The following is a 15587-nucleotide window of genomic DNA, read 5'->3' on the forward strand; positions in this document are numbered from 1 at the left end:
TGGTGCAGGCTCCTACCCTGGGGGCGTTTAAGAGGAGGTTAGATGAACATCTTGGTGGGGTCGTTTGACCCCAGTATTATTTCCTGCCATGGCAGGGGGTCAGACTAGATGGTCTGCTCAGGTCCCTTCCGACCCTACCAACTATGAAACATTCCCCAGGATAGAGGTCATCCTGATGGGCCTATATTTGGCTGGATCCACTTTCCTCCCTTTCTTTGAAGATTGGCCTTCTTCCAGTCTTTGGGCACTTCACCAGAGTGCCAGGAGTTCTCGATTCGTGCCAGGGGCTGAGCTATGATGCAGGCCAGCTCCTTGTGTACCCTGTGGTGTAAACTGTCAGGACCACCTGACTTGAAGGTGTCCAGCCTCTCAATGTGTTCCTTCACGAGGTCAGCATTGATGGGAGTAAGGAATCTCCCTCACCCGGGCCTCCTTGTCCCGTAATGGGCAGAGGTGTCTCATGGGACTGGTGAAAGACTGACGCAAAGTACCCATTTAGCAAGTTGGCTTTTTCCTGAGCGTCCCATCTGGTTTAGCAGGGGTCCAGTGTTGCCCTTGCTTTTCCTCCGGCTCCCCCCATATCTAAAAAGGGACTTTTTTATTGTCCTTGATACTTGTAGCTTCGTTGGAACTGAAGATTACAAGAGCAATCTTATTTCATCTGGAGGCTCTACGGTGTCTTGCTTTTCCTGTTTTTGTTTTAAAAAAACCAACAAAACTTTAGACTAGAATTTTAAGGAATTAAGTAGCCCAAAATTATAAAACTTAAAAAAAAACTAGAACTCTTGGTTTCAAAATGATACCTTTTATTAGACCAACTGTAAAATGGCAAGAAAACTGTCCTTTTCTGCAAGCCTTCGGGATCAAAGTCTTTGTCAGGCTTTGGGAAAAGTGTAGATGGTATAAGATGGTAAAAAGTTCCCACAGGTAGGAAATAAACTGAATTTTTGCACAGAGGGAGCTGGAGATGGAAGGCTGTCCCTCTGGGTTACATGAGAGTGTCTTTGTGAGCTGTGTTGAGTAGCCCTTTGATGCGTTGATCAGGTAGAATGCCTTTCCTGGAGGTGTCAGATGGCAGCAGGGACGTAAAAAAAACTTCCTTGTTGTTCTGCAATGAAGTTTAAAATCCAAAATTGGCTAAAATTTGGTATCTTCCATGTTTCACGGATGTACTTGGAAGATGCTGAATTTTAGCCTATTTTGGATTTTAAACTTCATTGCAGAACAGCAAGGAAGTTTTGGGATCTTTTACCTCCCTGCCTGCCATCTGACACTTCCAGAGAAGGAATTCTACCTGATCAATACATCAAAGAGTTACTCAACACAGCTCACAGAGACGTGCTCTTGGACCCAGAGGGACAGCCTTCTATCTTCAACTCCACTCCCTCTGCAAAAATTTGATTTATTTCCTACTTATGGGGACTTTTTACCATCTTGTACCAGCTACGCTTTTCCCAGAGCCTGATGAACGGTCTTTGATCCTGAAAGCTTGCAGAAAAGGACAGTTTTCTTGCTGTTTTACAGTTGGTCTAATAAAAGGTATTATTTTGGAACCAAGAGTTCTAGTTTTTTGCATGTCTTATAATTATGTATGTCATTCTCATATACATAATTATAATTATAATCATTCTCATAATTATAATTATGTGAGAATGACATACAAAGGAAGTGGACAAAGTGATAGCCTGCCAAGAACATGCTAGAGCCATGAAGAGCGTGGACTAGTTTGAGATTTTCTTACCTGTATGAGCTCCTGCTGCATGGGAGTCATTCAGTCCGATGAAGGAAAATAAAGTGGGGACCAAAGAAAAGGATGGAAAATAAGATGGAGGGAAGTTGGGGTATGGCTCAGGTCGAAGGGACTGTGCAGGAGGGAGTTGGAGTGACTTCAGTCAGCAGAGAGAATATTGAGTCAAATCTGCATGGCAGGAAGAAGGAAGGATCTTTCATCCTCACAGTCACACTGCTGAATGGGTAGCTGAGTCAACAAGGGTGTCTGTAACGCATTGTCCCCTCTCTGTGCAGTTCTTGATTCCAGTTGACAATGACAGGGAGGTGTAAATCCATCTTGGCTCACCTTTTGGTATGGCTCTATTTGCTTTCATCCATTCTTGCTGACATTCTGTGTGTATCGTTCAGAGGTAGCAATAAATGTATTCCTGTGGGGTGTAAGGGGAACGAGTTAGCTTATTTTCAGCCTCAAATTTTTTGATTATCTTTTAAAAAATGCTCATTAACATTTAAGCTTCTAATTCTTGAAACATTTCCTCTGCAAATGTAGGGTGCTTTCAGATGCATTTAAAAGTTAGTTAAACAGATCAGGACACAGGAAACTGCCCCTTTAACTCAGTTGAGGCAGGCAAGAATGTGATAAACAAGTTGCATAACAGAGTGAACACATACTTAGAGCCAGTTATGAAGATGCTTTCAAAGAGGGGTTTAATGCTGCATAGCAAAAAATCAGGCATAGTATTTAATTACTTATCAGTCAAGACCCTTCTCTTGCCCGCTAGTGTATTACGCAAGTTAAGCAAGCTTATGCCACAGACTCCTGTATCTCATTAATGATCAAAATTATAATTTGATTTCTGATTAACTGTTTGCATGAGGGAGAGCTTCAATAGAGGTGTTTTGTCTTTTGTTATATTACAAAGTTTGTATTTGTTAAATTCCTCAACCAAAATGAAATTTAGAAATAATGAATCTCCCAGTGGAGATTCATTTATAATGAATACTCAGACCTTGGCATGTCTGAGTATTGATCATTTTCTTGCAGGAAACTGGAGTAGTACTCCTGGATATGGTCTTCCAACATAATTTAAAGGGAGCAAGCGCAATAAAAATATCTTAGGCCATTTCATGTTGTTTATTCTAGAAATACATCACCACTGATGGTTAACTTGACTTGAGCAGCCTTTTTATGTAATGACAGGGCATTGCAGCATGCGGGGCCTGCAGTACAGTTAACACATTTCAGAAGTGCACAATGACTGTCAGCTGAAGTAGGATGGAGGCTGCACCCTGAATGACTTCTATGTAATAGAAATTTAAGGATAATATGTGTGTGTCACCACTAATAGTATCACAGAAGGTTTATGTAAAGGTAGATTTTAATGAGTTGATAGTTTGTCAACTTGGAAAATGACAGAGAAATCTTTTTGCATGGTTAACTTTGATGTTTCAACCCTTGAAACAAGGAAAACTAATCAAGATGGTTATGAGATTAAGGGTAACAGGCTTTTTTTATCCCTAGTAGAGGGTAATAGGGATCTGCCAATGGCTACATTTTTCCAGGTCCATTAGATTCTGAACACCTCACCGGTGAGGTCAGTAATAGCTCCATTTAACAGGTAGGGGAGCCAAGGTACAGCGTGTCAGTCAGAAACTAGAATTCAAATGTCCTGGGTCCATGCCCAGTACTTTACACACTAGGCCATGGGCATGCTAAACTTTAAGTGTATGAACAGCTCTGTGGACTTCAGTAAGATGAATTTGTATCAGTATTGGCCGAATCAAAGTCCTGGTGAGTTAATACGAAGTAAATCTGGTGATTGGAAGTTGGATGAGGCACAGAGTATATAGGGATGAAAATTGTATGGTGGAACTTGCTAGTGCAATAAGCAGTTCTGTTGTCTTCTAACGATAGCCCATTTATAGAGCCCAAGCAGAATGGCAGATTTTGCTTTTTTTCTGGTTGGCAGCAGGGTGCATTTAGAGGCATATGTCTTCAGCAGCTGGAGCTAAACTGCTTTTTAAAATTTTTATTTTAAGACTGTAACATTAAACTGAAATATCATTTTTTTGCTTTCTCTCTCTACAAACAGATTTCTGTGTCTAATAACTCATGTAAGAGCCATATGAAAGACTTACAATGCAGTGGCTTGGCAGTGAGGAGATTGCTGCTGCTCTGCAATTATCTGATTTGGAGTCTGACCCCATTTCTCTTGGTTAGTATTTGGTTATAGCTTTCTGGGGTGCTAGGCTTATGACTTTTAGAGATTAGATATTTTAGATATTTTTAGGTTGCTGGCTAATGCTGTTTAGGAATAGGACTTTCATCTGAAAACTGACAGGTCTTTAATTCTTTCTGTTCTGCTTTAGAAAAATAATGACTGGAAGGCGCACAGAAATCACAGTGGATTAGACGTATTGATTTCAAGTTGTCTTGTTGCAACAGCAGATGATGATTGTGCACATGTAACATAATCATTTTATGTGATCCTTAACACGGGAAACATGCCCTTAGCATGTGCCTGAACATGAAACAGGGAAAATCTTTCCATAGAGTTAGTTCTGCAAATATTTTAGGTAGAAGAAATTACCTGATGTATTGCATCTAAAGGCTTCACACAATATACAAATGTTTTGAAAGACTCTGCTTCCAGGGTTTTTAAATTTTTTTTTGTCTTGTGACTGGCTGCATGCAGAGTTACCAAAGGGTAAAACAAGTCAACACAAATTCGCATGAATTCCTATTACCTAGTTTAAAAAAATGATATTCAGTATATAAATGATGTTTTTCCTTGTTAGCACTAGCTTTCATCTATTCATAAATTATGGAGGAAGGAATCTTGCTATTCATTGCCATACTTAGGAGTGTGTTTTTCTTTTGCTTAGTGTGTTTGTTTGAAGGATAAGCATGAGAAACTCCTTTTTCCTGACTCGGCACTGCCTTGAACCTTCCATAGCCACTTATACCTGGGCAAAGTGGGTGGGAAGAGGGCCATATATTGTGATGCTTACCTTGTCCAGGTGTGAACAAAACTACACCAAGTGCAGCACAGTAGAAAATCAAAGCCAACCTTTGCACCTGACATGGTGTACAGAACTCATGCTCGTGTAACTTCTCAGTGTCAGTCTTTTTCTGCTTTGTTCTAGGAGGGAAACAAAACTAAGGTGATTAACACATCTTATAAACCGTTCGACAGTTAAACTGCTAACCATATCTATCACAGGCTGAACTGTAATATTTTCACCAGGTTCTGATTTCAGTTTTTAGCTTCATCTTAGCAACAGAGATGAGCCAGTTTGTTTGATCCCACATAATTACCACTGATTCCAGTTGGGTAACTGCACATTTTTGGTAATGGAGCCATGCATGCCATTAGTATACAAGTGCTATAGACATAATGAAGTAGGAGCATAATTAATTGCATCTGTTAATGCAGTTGAGAAAAACATTGGCATGGGTGGACAAAACTGGATGATTCAGTACAGATTACAGTACAGATTTTCAGATTGGGGTCCATGGACTGCTTTTGGGCTGGGTAGTACTTGGTAGTATTCAAATCACATAGTCCTCCTCCCTCTTTCCAGCTGTATTAAATAGTTCTTGAGGGTTTTTTTTCATTATTACAGCTTCCAACAGATAATGGAAGCTCCAATTTATGGTTCAAATCAAATTAGGATGGTAGTGACTGCAAATAGTTATGGGCTGGTAGCTGTTTGCATTGCTGATGTGAAATGGGTGTGTTGTCTTGCACCTAATCATGATGAATGGGTTGTCACTGATTTATACAATCTTCTGTCTTACTGAAGGAAGAGACTGGATTGAAGTTGATTTACTCTCACTTCCTCATCCCTATGATGTCTTTTCACAAATGCAGTATTACCAACCCTTATGATTGTTGGCATTGTTCTTAAAGTCTCCACTGCAGAAACGTGAAAAACTTTGCTTTTTGTTTTATATATATTTCTAGAAACACTGCCTCAGCTGTTTTGTTGCCCTTGTCTTCAGCAACATTTTTTTTCAGTGTGTTTTTGCTGTCCTTGTGGGCAGAAGCTTCACCATGGCTGTTTACTTGCCAGCTACCAATCCTTCCAACAAGTGCTGGGGTATGCAGGTTGTCCTCTTTTTCTCTCCTCATGCCATTGGGTATACATCCTTATCTCATCCCTCAGCACTCTTTGGGGGCGTTTTCTGATAACATTTTCTGATAGTTCTGAACTTTTCACAGCAGCCACAGGATAAAACTGATAAAAACCCTGGCTCAAAATAGCTGCAATGAAACTGATTTTGAGCTGCAGAAGCACTGGAGGGTTCTGGGCAGATCTGGGGACAGCAGCAGCTTGTTAATTTAAGATTTTCTTCATAGTCACAAGTGCTAGAAGGTTTGATTAAAATCAGAATATTGTTCCTTGTCCTTTCTCCCCCTGCCCTCCCCCTTTGTTCTTCAGGTGTTTTCTCTCTCTTTTCTGGCTAACTAATCTCCTAGCAAAAATCACTAGGAGAGTTATCTCCATTATTAGTTCCTCAGGTAGTTCTGTTTTCCTAAAACAAAACTCTACTAAACAAACAAAACAAGACAAAATCCTCTGTCCTCTCTGGACATTAGGAGGGGAGCACTTTCCACTCTGCCATCCTTCCCCAGTAGAGCAGCCTGACATCTATTCATAGCTGTATCTCCCTGATTTCACTTCTGGGAGCTCTTGCATACTACCTGTAAATTTACAGACAGTTCACTTAAAAAAAAAAAAAAAAGGCTAAAACATGCGTCTGTAAAGTCTGTAAAAAAAAAACCCTAAGAAACTGCAAGCATGGTATGGGGTGCAATTGGGGGTATTATCAGTGTGTGGGGGAAGTAGGGGGCCCCTGGGATGGGGGTGAAACAATGTAAATTTGTTTACTGTAAGAATCATAAAGTTGGTTAAATCTCTAAATTTGACCCCAGCCCTTGTTACTGCTGTCCAGACCTGGCAGAAGGATTACATTTACACTATGTAAAACCTGTCCGTAAAAATGCAGTTAAAAAAAAGTGTGGATATCAATAAAAGGCTTGCAGGTTGTCAGTACATAAAAATTATTGGAGTGGGTGGTTAGCATTTCTTTTAGCAAAATGCCCCACAATCCATGAAGGTCCTTAACTGATCTGGCTGCGACTTCTTAAGGGGACAGACCCCCACCTCACATTCACCCAAAACAACAGTAAGCCTAACCAGCAAAACGCACATGATACTTGTGTATCATCAAGTTCATTCTGCCTGTATGTTACACCCATTTTCCTTTCCCTGTCTTTTGCTTGACTTGTCTATATAGGATTGGAAGCTTTTTGCAAGCAGGGAAACTCTTACTCTCTTTGTTTAGTTCCTAGGAGAATTAGGCCTTGAAGTCTTTAAGCATTCCTGTATACAAATAAGAAAAAATTACATTCAGCAGAGGTTAAGATGTATATTCCTCTAGAAACTGGAGAAATAAAGCTTTTTGAACCTTTTAAATATCTCTTTGCAGTTGCTCTGAATGTTGCAGAAATGCAGAGTTGTGTCACTGCTTTTGTCAAAGAGGTAGGATTATAGGTTGGCCAAGTTGGTCTTTCTGGTCCATTTGGAAAGGCAATATGTAGTTTAAATCCTGAATAGTGGAGCACACTTTTTTTTTATTGCATCATTTGGTGGACTGTAAATCATGAAAGAGGATGGTATGTAGGAACAGTTTGACTGCATCCTTTGTGTCTGTAAATTAAATGCCTGTGTTAAATATGGGGAAACTTCCCCTCCCACCTGTTTTGAGAGCTGCTGGCCAAGACTTTCTCATTCTACGGTTGCTCTGTGTAGCAGCATAGACGTTTTAAATACCATTCTGAAGGAGAGTTTTAAAAGGATTAAATCCATGAGGTAGTAGAAGAAAGCAGGATCCAGTCTGCTTAAGAGGAGAACAAAGGGAAGATGCCAATATAAGAAAAGACTTCTGTTCAAAAAATGAATCCTGGAACAAAGTTAGTGGAAAAATGAATCCTGGAACAAGGTTAGTAGAATAAAGCACACCTGGGCTTCAGTTATGACCAATTCCCCTGTAATTTCTAAGTTGGAAGTAGATACTTTGCAAGCGCTTTCTTGTTGTTATTGTACTTCGCATTCTGGTCTTTCCTGGGAAGCACGATTGAAGTGATTCTTGATCAAACTTTGTGAAGCACTGTTGGCATTACATCTAAGCTATTACAGGAAATCTTTGTGTAGAGCAGTGTTTATGATTACCTCTCCTCTCAATTTAAATACAGTCCTCTCAAATCTTTTGAAACACTTTCTGAAGATTTGTGTGGTAGAAAGGGCTTGAAGGGCCTGATGTAAAATAAGCTGGCCAGCCCTGTGAATAGCTAACTGCTTTGTAAGAATGTCACCCCCCCACATCCCCTCGTTTTTTGTTTTTTTCAAGGTGCAAAGTGGTAAAATTGTTTCCTGAACTACAAATCCAAGTGAACCTTCTTGCACAATTACTTGCTATATTCTTACCCCCCCCCCCCAAATCCTTTTGTGTATAGTTCGTTCATAGAACAAGCGACTTTCCATGCACTGAAGTATGGGGCAACGGGTTGCCTAGAAGGGAGATTTAAAGCAGTCTTGATTTAACCTCTAAATTGGTTGTAATTCTTTTAAAAGCTTATGCAGTACAGTGATTTGATCCCTGTGGCGTCTTCTCTAGTATATAAATTCTTGGATCTTGGCTCATTAAGCTCACAAACTTGACTGCTGCTTCAGTTGGTAACTCTTACTTAGCCTGTATGAAAGGAGGATCCCATTTAATCTCTCTCTTTGGAGAGCAAGAGATCATTTAGACAATTCAGCTTTCATTGCAGTGGTGCAGTGTATTTGGCATTAACGATTGAAAGCATCTCATTCTTTATTGTAAGTCAAGGCTGTTGAGACATTCAGTATATAGGTGTACTGCAATAACAGCATAATTCATCATGAAGTGTGGGTATCATTAGGAGGCTGACTGTCCTTGCAAACGCCTTCAGGGTTAATGAGCAGGAAATCTCAGAAAACTGTGGATTGTCCTTGAAAACCTTGAATCATCTTGTGCATAAAATATACCTGAAATGTGAAATGCTATTACAGATACTTGATTTCTAGAGTGTTTTTCACTGTGAAAAATACCTGTGGCACCATAGCTACTTCAGCAAATTTCTCTACGTTTGAGGGTTCTTGTAGAAGGGTCATTCAAACATGTAGCATATTCATTGTTTTAATTTGTGCTGCTTTCCTACAAATCAAAAATTTCCAAAAATTTGAGTAAGTTGGCTCTTCTAAGTGAAGGGGCTTCTATGTTTTTAAGTAGATACCTGGTTTAGGATTCCAGCTACTGTAACCACATAGATACGCTGGCTATACTTCCTAGCCACCTTAGCTCCCATATCTTTTTGATGGAGCAACCATTACATTCGTTCCTTTCTATTTTTGCAGGTGAATAAGATGGAGAACCTTTGTTTTTTTTCCCCTCTTATATGTAGTTTAATCCTTCATGGGCTGTTTGACATTCCCATTCTGACATAACTGCAACATATCCTTGTCCATTCTTTTAGGGAGAGAGAAATGTCTGGTTAGGGCTATGGACCAGAAGACAGGAGTTGTGAGTATCATAATTGTGTGATCTTGGGGCAGCTAATCTCAGTCCATTTCCTAATCAGGAAAATGTTTAGTTTTACACGGGCTTAGTATATGTAAAACACTTCGAGGTTATAAAGATGAAAGGTATGGATATGCTGAATATTTTTAAAAAGCAACATACAAGCAAGGCAGATAATGCATCTGGAGGGCAATTTCTAGTTCTATTATCCCTTCCCTCCCTTCCTGTTTGTTTCGACTTGCTTAAGGAATGAGTATCCTTAGATTTTTAAAAGACAGTGATTCTCCCCACTCCCCCTCAGGCTCCCCTCAGTCATATCAGTATCTATTTCTTTGACCCTTTTAATGAGCATAAGAAACTAAGTGTGGTGTGGGAAGAGAGAATTTTTTGCCTGTCATTGAAACCACCTGGTTCGGAATATTTTTCCTGTAGTTTTAAATAATCAAACGTAACAGATATTTTTGTCTTTTAGTATTTGTTCCACTGGCCATTTAAAAAATAAGAAGCTATTCAGGTAGTAACTACAAAGGGTATAATTCATGCTTCTTTTTTTCCCCTTACGTAACAGAAACTCTTCTCTATACTGACTTGTAGTCTTGAGTGGAAAAATGGGCATTGAAACACTGAATCTTGTATATGCTTTGCATGTGGCATATTGTCTTTTATAGATTCAGAAGTACTCAAACTGGTTGGTGGTTTTACTTGAGTGCAGTCAGTTGCTGCTGTTTCAGTGTGGTGTATAGCTAATATTAGGTATTGGACGACTGTCTGAAGGAGGGGTGATGTGGGCAGCCTAGGAGGAGAAACTCTAGGAGCAGCTAACCTTCAGAAGACTAAGCTGCATTTTAACTTTTTAATGATAAGAAACAAGCTCCAGGAAGGATACATAAAATAGCAGTTTCTCCCACTCAAAGCCATTTTTAAACTTCTTTTAGTTTGACTAAAAATTTTTATACTTCAGTAATCAAAGGAATTCATTATTTTAAGTTCAAAGTCCTTATCGTTGTACTGATTTGATCTTGAATTAATGCTATTGATCTGTGCCCTATTTCTGGGGCATAGGTGGTAGCAGGCTTGTTACAGTGACATAAATGTATGCCAACTCAGAGTAAAAGCTTGAGTGCGTTTAAAAACTCACAAGCAATAAAAGGGACAGTTCAAGGAAAATTGGATGTATTTAGCTCATTCCAGTAATCTGAAAACTTGTATAGTTGAAAGCTAATTACAGCTGGCACTTTTAAGGGCAGTGCAGATGGAGGTGATTGTACTGAGTCTTTTGTAATGCCAGCAGTGCAGCAGTCTCATGTAAGGTCAATTTGCTTTAGATTCTTTCCTTTCAACTTCTTCTGAAATGGTCTTTAACTTACAAATTCGATATTATCAAGGTGTTCGTTTAATGTATGTTGGTTTCGTTTGATGATATTTGTTCAAAAAATAAACACAGGATGAAATAACTTGACATGACGCATTTCTGCCCCCTTCCCTCCCTCCCTTCGTCTTGGTCTGTTAACCCTGAAGATTTTACCGAGTTATTAATCGCGAAGATTCTGCCTTATGTGCTGCAGACAAGTTACACAGGTTGTTTTGCCAAGGCTAGATAGAAAACAATAGCTTCAAAAGCATAGAAACAACAAGAAAACGTTGTCTGAAGTAGGGGTGCTTAACCCCTGGCCCACAGGCTAGATCCGGTCCCTGGCTGTGTCATCTGGCCTGTGGGGCTCCCCATGAATCTGTGGTGACTCCCACGGGCCATGGCTGTGCACAGTGGATTGGGAATGCAGGGCCCCATCTGGCTCAAGGCCAGCCCCGTGCCATTCATCTGGCCCATGAGACCAGAGCTGTGAGCACCACTGATCTAGAGGTTAGTCTTTTGCTGGCCAGAAGCTTCTGTCGTACAGGCAAAGCCCACTGGACAGTCTGAGAAGTTAGACTTTCCTAAGCCCCTGTCAGGGGAGGTAGGACTTTTACAAGGTAAACATGTACGTGGATGTTCTTTCTTAAAATCTTTGTCCATTTATGGCTATGCTTCCTGCTGTGAAGAGTCACCTGTGTTTGGGCTGAAGAAGGCTCTCTGATCACTGCTGGTAACAAGCTTGCAGAGGGAAGGTCTGTTGGGACTGAACCCAGTCAAACCTGCTGGCTAAGGGCACTGCGGCCCAGTGCCAGTCTAAGTAGATTACCTTTCCTGAGGCAAAACATTGACTTATCCTTGCTGGCAAGAAACATTCCCGAGAGACTACCAAAGGGTCAGCGACCTTTACTAAGACTGTCGCAGCTTCACTGATTTACGGTAACAGAAGTAGGATGAGTCCTAAGTAGCCACCAGGATGTCAACTGCTTCTACATCTGCTTTGAGTGGAGTTAGATGACACAGGGATTAAAACACTACCAGAATGGCTATCCTGGCATCAGCATAGGGGGACTGTGCCAATGACACTAATCATGAGAAATTTTAAGAAAAGCGGAGTCTAGTGTAGACACAGCTAGTAGTGTGACGGGCAGATGAGGAAAGGAGTCTGTCCTGCCCTCATACTTTAACAGACATGTGCTTGCCCCTCTAAAAACTAAGGAAGTTACTTGAAACTAACTGTGATGGTCAGCAGTGTTACTAAATCCGTGGTTTTGTTTTTATCTCGAGCCTTGCAATATTTCTTTAACATCCTAACTCTTGAAGGTGTTAGATTAATAAAATAAGATTATGATGTTAAAAGTTTCTAGTACTGCAGTTGTTGCAGAAGATCCTGAAAACATAGAAACTTAAAGGCTCAAAAATGTAAGTAAAAAAACACAACTTCTTTTCTGTTTTAACTTGTTAAATTTTTTTTACCCAATATGGTTAGTTAAGAGAAGCTGATTCTTTACTTTTAAATGCTTGGGGTCAACAGTACTGAGTTAGATATAACTCACATTGAAGTAAATAGGAATTTGGTCTGACTAAAGGGTAGGAGCTCAAATTCCAGTTTTCTGGAAAAACTGATTTATTTTAGATAATTTTTAAAACCGCAGTATCATTTTTATTTCAATTAGGCTTCTACATTCATTGTCTAAAAGGACCTGGCTTTTTGAGTAAGTGGCTACTTCTTCCTTTACTCAGAATTGCTACATGTAGCCATTCTCTCCTCATTAAAACAAAACATACTTTTCATATAAATCTCCCAATTTATTTATGAGGGGACAGGTATTTGTTTTCTTTGAACTATTATGTGGTCTCAGCCAGAAAATCATTAAAATGGTTTATCAAGCTGAAATTTGTCCTTATTTCACTGCTACTCCATTCTGCAAAAGGTAATATTCAGGAGGCTGCCATCATTTTGGTGTAACTATTTAATCTTGGTGTCAAACCAGATATAACGGTGAGGGTTAAAGGATGAAGGAGATGTCAAGGCATAGTGTTGAAATCATTCATCTAAAGAGATGCTGCTGCTCTTCAGTCGTGCTTTCACCTCTAATACTGTGAGGAAGGACATTGCTAATGATCTTGTGCAAAATGAGCTTGAAGTGCAGATTTCTGCAGAAAATTTGCAGCTTCATGGAATTTTTCATTGATCAGTACAAACCACTGTCCTTAATTTTTTTTAACAAAGCTTAATATGCAGACAGTTTTGCAGACAGTTGAGGAAACAAATTACAATTCCTTGGATTTAATACTTCCTTCTGATTTTCAGTACATACAGTAGGGACTTCAAATGCATAAGCACACATAATCAGGGACAGCAGCAACAGTGGCAGTGGCCAGGGAACATGTTTCTCTTCCTGCGCCTGAATGCAAAGAGGGAGGAGGTAGGAAGAGGGAATGTACCTGCCCGCTGCTGCTATTGTTGCAATCCTTGGCTGAGCACAGCCCCTGTGAAGCCCAGCTGGAGCAGGCAGGAGCTCTTCTTTGCCTCTCTTCTCTCTTCCCCCCACCACATGGCAGGCAGGTGAGAGGGGAGGAGGGGACTGTGCCTTTGAGCATGGAGAGGAAGGGAGGGGAAATGATTATCAAGAGTAAATTGGATGCTTATCTTGCTGGGATCCTATGACCCCAGCTGACTTCCTGCCCTTTGGGCAGGGGGCTGGACTCGATGATCTCCCGAGGTCCCTTCCAGCCCTAATGTCTATGAAATCTATGAAATCTTCTTTGAGTGCTCTACATGTACGGTTAATGCAGAGCAGTGAACTCTAGCGCTTATCATGCCAGTGTTTATTGCTCCTGGTTATACCCTCTGAACATCCACCTTGGACCGCAGCACATTGAGCTGGGCCGGAGCACACCCAGCTGGCAGGGGGCCCCAGGGATCAGCCTGCCAGCCCAGGGCTGATCCTGCCCTGCTCAATATGCTTTGGAAGGGTTGGCTGGGACACAAGAGTGCCTCAGTGTGGGACTAGCCAGCAGGCAGCCTTCATGCCCTAGCCAGCTGAGTTAACATCTACACAGGTGCCATGTCCTCGGCATGTGTTTAGAAGTGTAATAATTTCTTATTGCTTAAACAGAGATATTGTTTGAATCTATTTTGATTGTATACCAACTGAAAATGCTGTTGATTTTTTTTTTAATGTGTCCTGTACTTAGTAAAATAGTGCTACTCTTTTTCAAGTAATATAGTTTTGACTACCTTCAGAAATATTTGCAGTGAACAGAGCAAGACTTAGTGCTTGCTTTTGAAATGATACTTCGCCCTTTTGTAAAGTGTTCTAGCAAAGGATCTCAAAAGGTTACACAAGTCAATGAGTTAAACCTTAGCATTGCTGTGAAGTAGGTAGGTAGCTATTGTACTGATTTCACAAATAGGCAATCTAAGAGATAAATGGTAGGGTGGTGTCGTACCTTATAGATTAACCAGAAAGTAATAAAACGATGGATCAAAGAGGAAAGAACAGAAAACCCAGGAGTCCTGACCCTGACCCTGCTCAGACCATTACTGTCTTACTTCTTATCTGTCTTGAAGGAATAAAAGAGTGGTGGTAGTTGCAAGACTATTTGCAAGTAATTTATGTCCAGTTAGTTAAAACTCTGAGCACATAGTGTTTTTTATGGAGTCTAGTCTTTTCTTTATGTGCAATGTTGTATCATATTAAAGTAATTGGGAGCTATTGCACTGTCTTTAAAGGATGACTAGGTTCCTCCTTCACCTAACATGCAAGTAGTTGAATTCTCTTCCCCCCTCGTTGTTGTTGTTGTTGTTGTTGTTTATATAGATATATATAGATATCTATATAGATATATGCATGTATATATGTATTTTTTACTTCTCCAAAGAAAATTGCATGACAGTTTCATGATCCTTAATCATGTATATAGTGTCACTTGAGGACATTTTTAACATCTTTTTAGCTCTCAGAGCATAATCAGTTTTGGTTAAAGGCCTTGTCAAGGTAAAAAAACGAGCTCCTGCTACCAGTAAGGCTAAATCTGCTGCAGCCTGCAAAGGGTAAAACACTTTTTAAAATTTGTCTTCTAATCTGTTACTTCTTACCTTCCCTGCGACCTGTATTTGTCAGATCCCCTGGGGCTGGTATTGTTATTGAGTGTGGCAACAGCTGTGCAATGCTAATGAGCCTCAAGAAAACGTAAGAGTTGTGTGGGATTGCTGCAACTGCTGCAGAATCTTTAGCAGGTATATTATATTTTAAGGCACCATCTCCCAGTTCAGTGTTAGCAACTTAAGAATTCCCTTACAGAAAATAGCTGAGTTAGTATCGTGGATTAAGTCTTGGGCCCACTGTGTATTTCACTGACTTTATTACAAATTGACAGGATATACAGCATAACAGTAACAGTTTGGTTAACTCATATAGGTGAGAGTCCTATACAGAACTGTTTTAGGTACCTGGAATAAGGTGGTCACTGACTGATTTGAGTACCAAAGGTGTTTGCACATGTTCTTGTAGCCTGATCTAAATTCATGTTGTACTATCAAAATGACGAGGTAGACTATAGAATCCTATGTAGAAGGATCATTTTTCTTTCTGTTTCTTTGGGGAATGTTATGGAGCAATGACAAACTTAAGCAATGTATTCAATATATTTAGGTCATGTGTCCCCCTGATTTTTTTTTTTTTTTTTCTTTAAACCAATCACAGTGCTCCTGTGTTTGTTTTATTCATAATCACTTGACTCCAGAATATACTTTTCCAAAGAATACATAATTATTTTCCAGAAAAATATTGAGGGACTGCCCACAAATACTACAGGTATTCTGTTCCATAATTAGAGAAACCATTTCAAGAGAATTAATAGATGAGGTTGGGATGACAACAGCACTTA

Source organism: Crocodylus porosus, unplaced genomic scaffold, assembly GCF_001723895.1.
Source record: "Crocodylus porosus isolate Cpor-Errol unplaced genomic scaffold, CroPor_comp1, whole genome shotgun sequence".
NCBI classification, from domain to species: Eukaryota; Metazoa; Chordata; order Crocodylia; family Crocodylidae; genus Crocodylus; species Crocodylus porosus.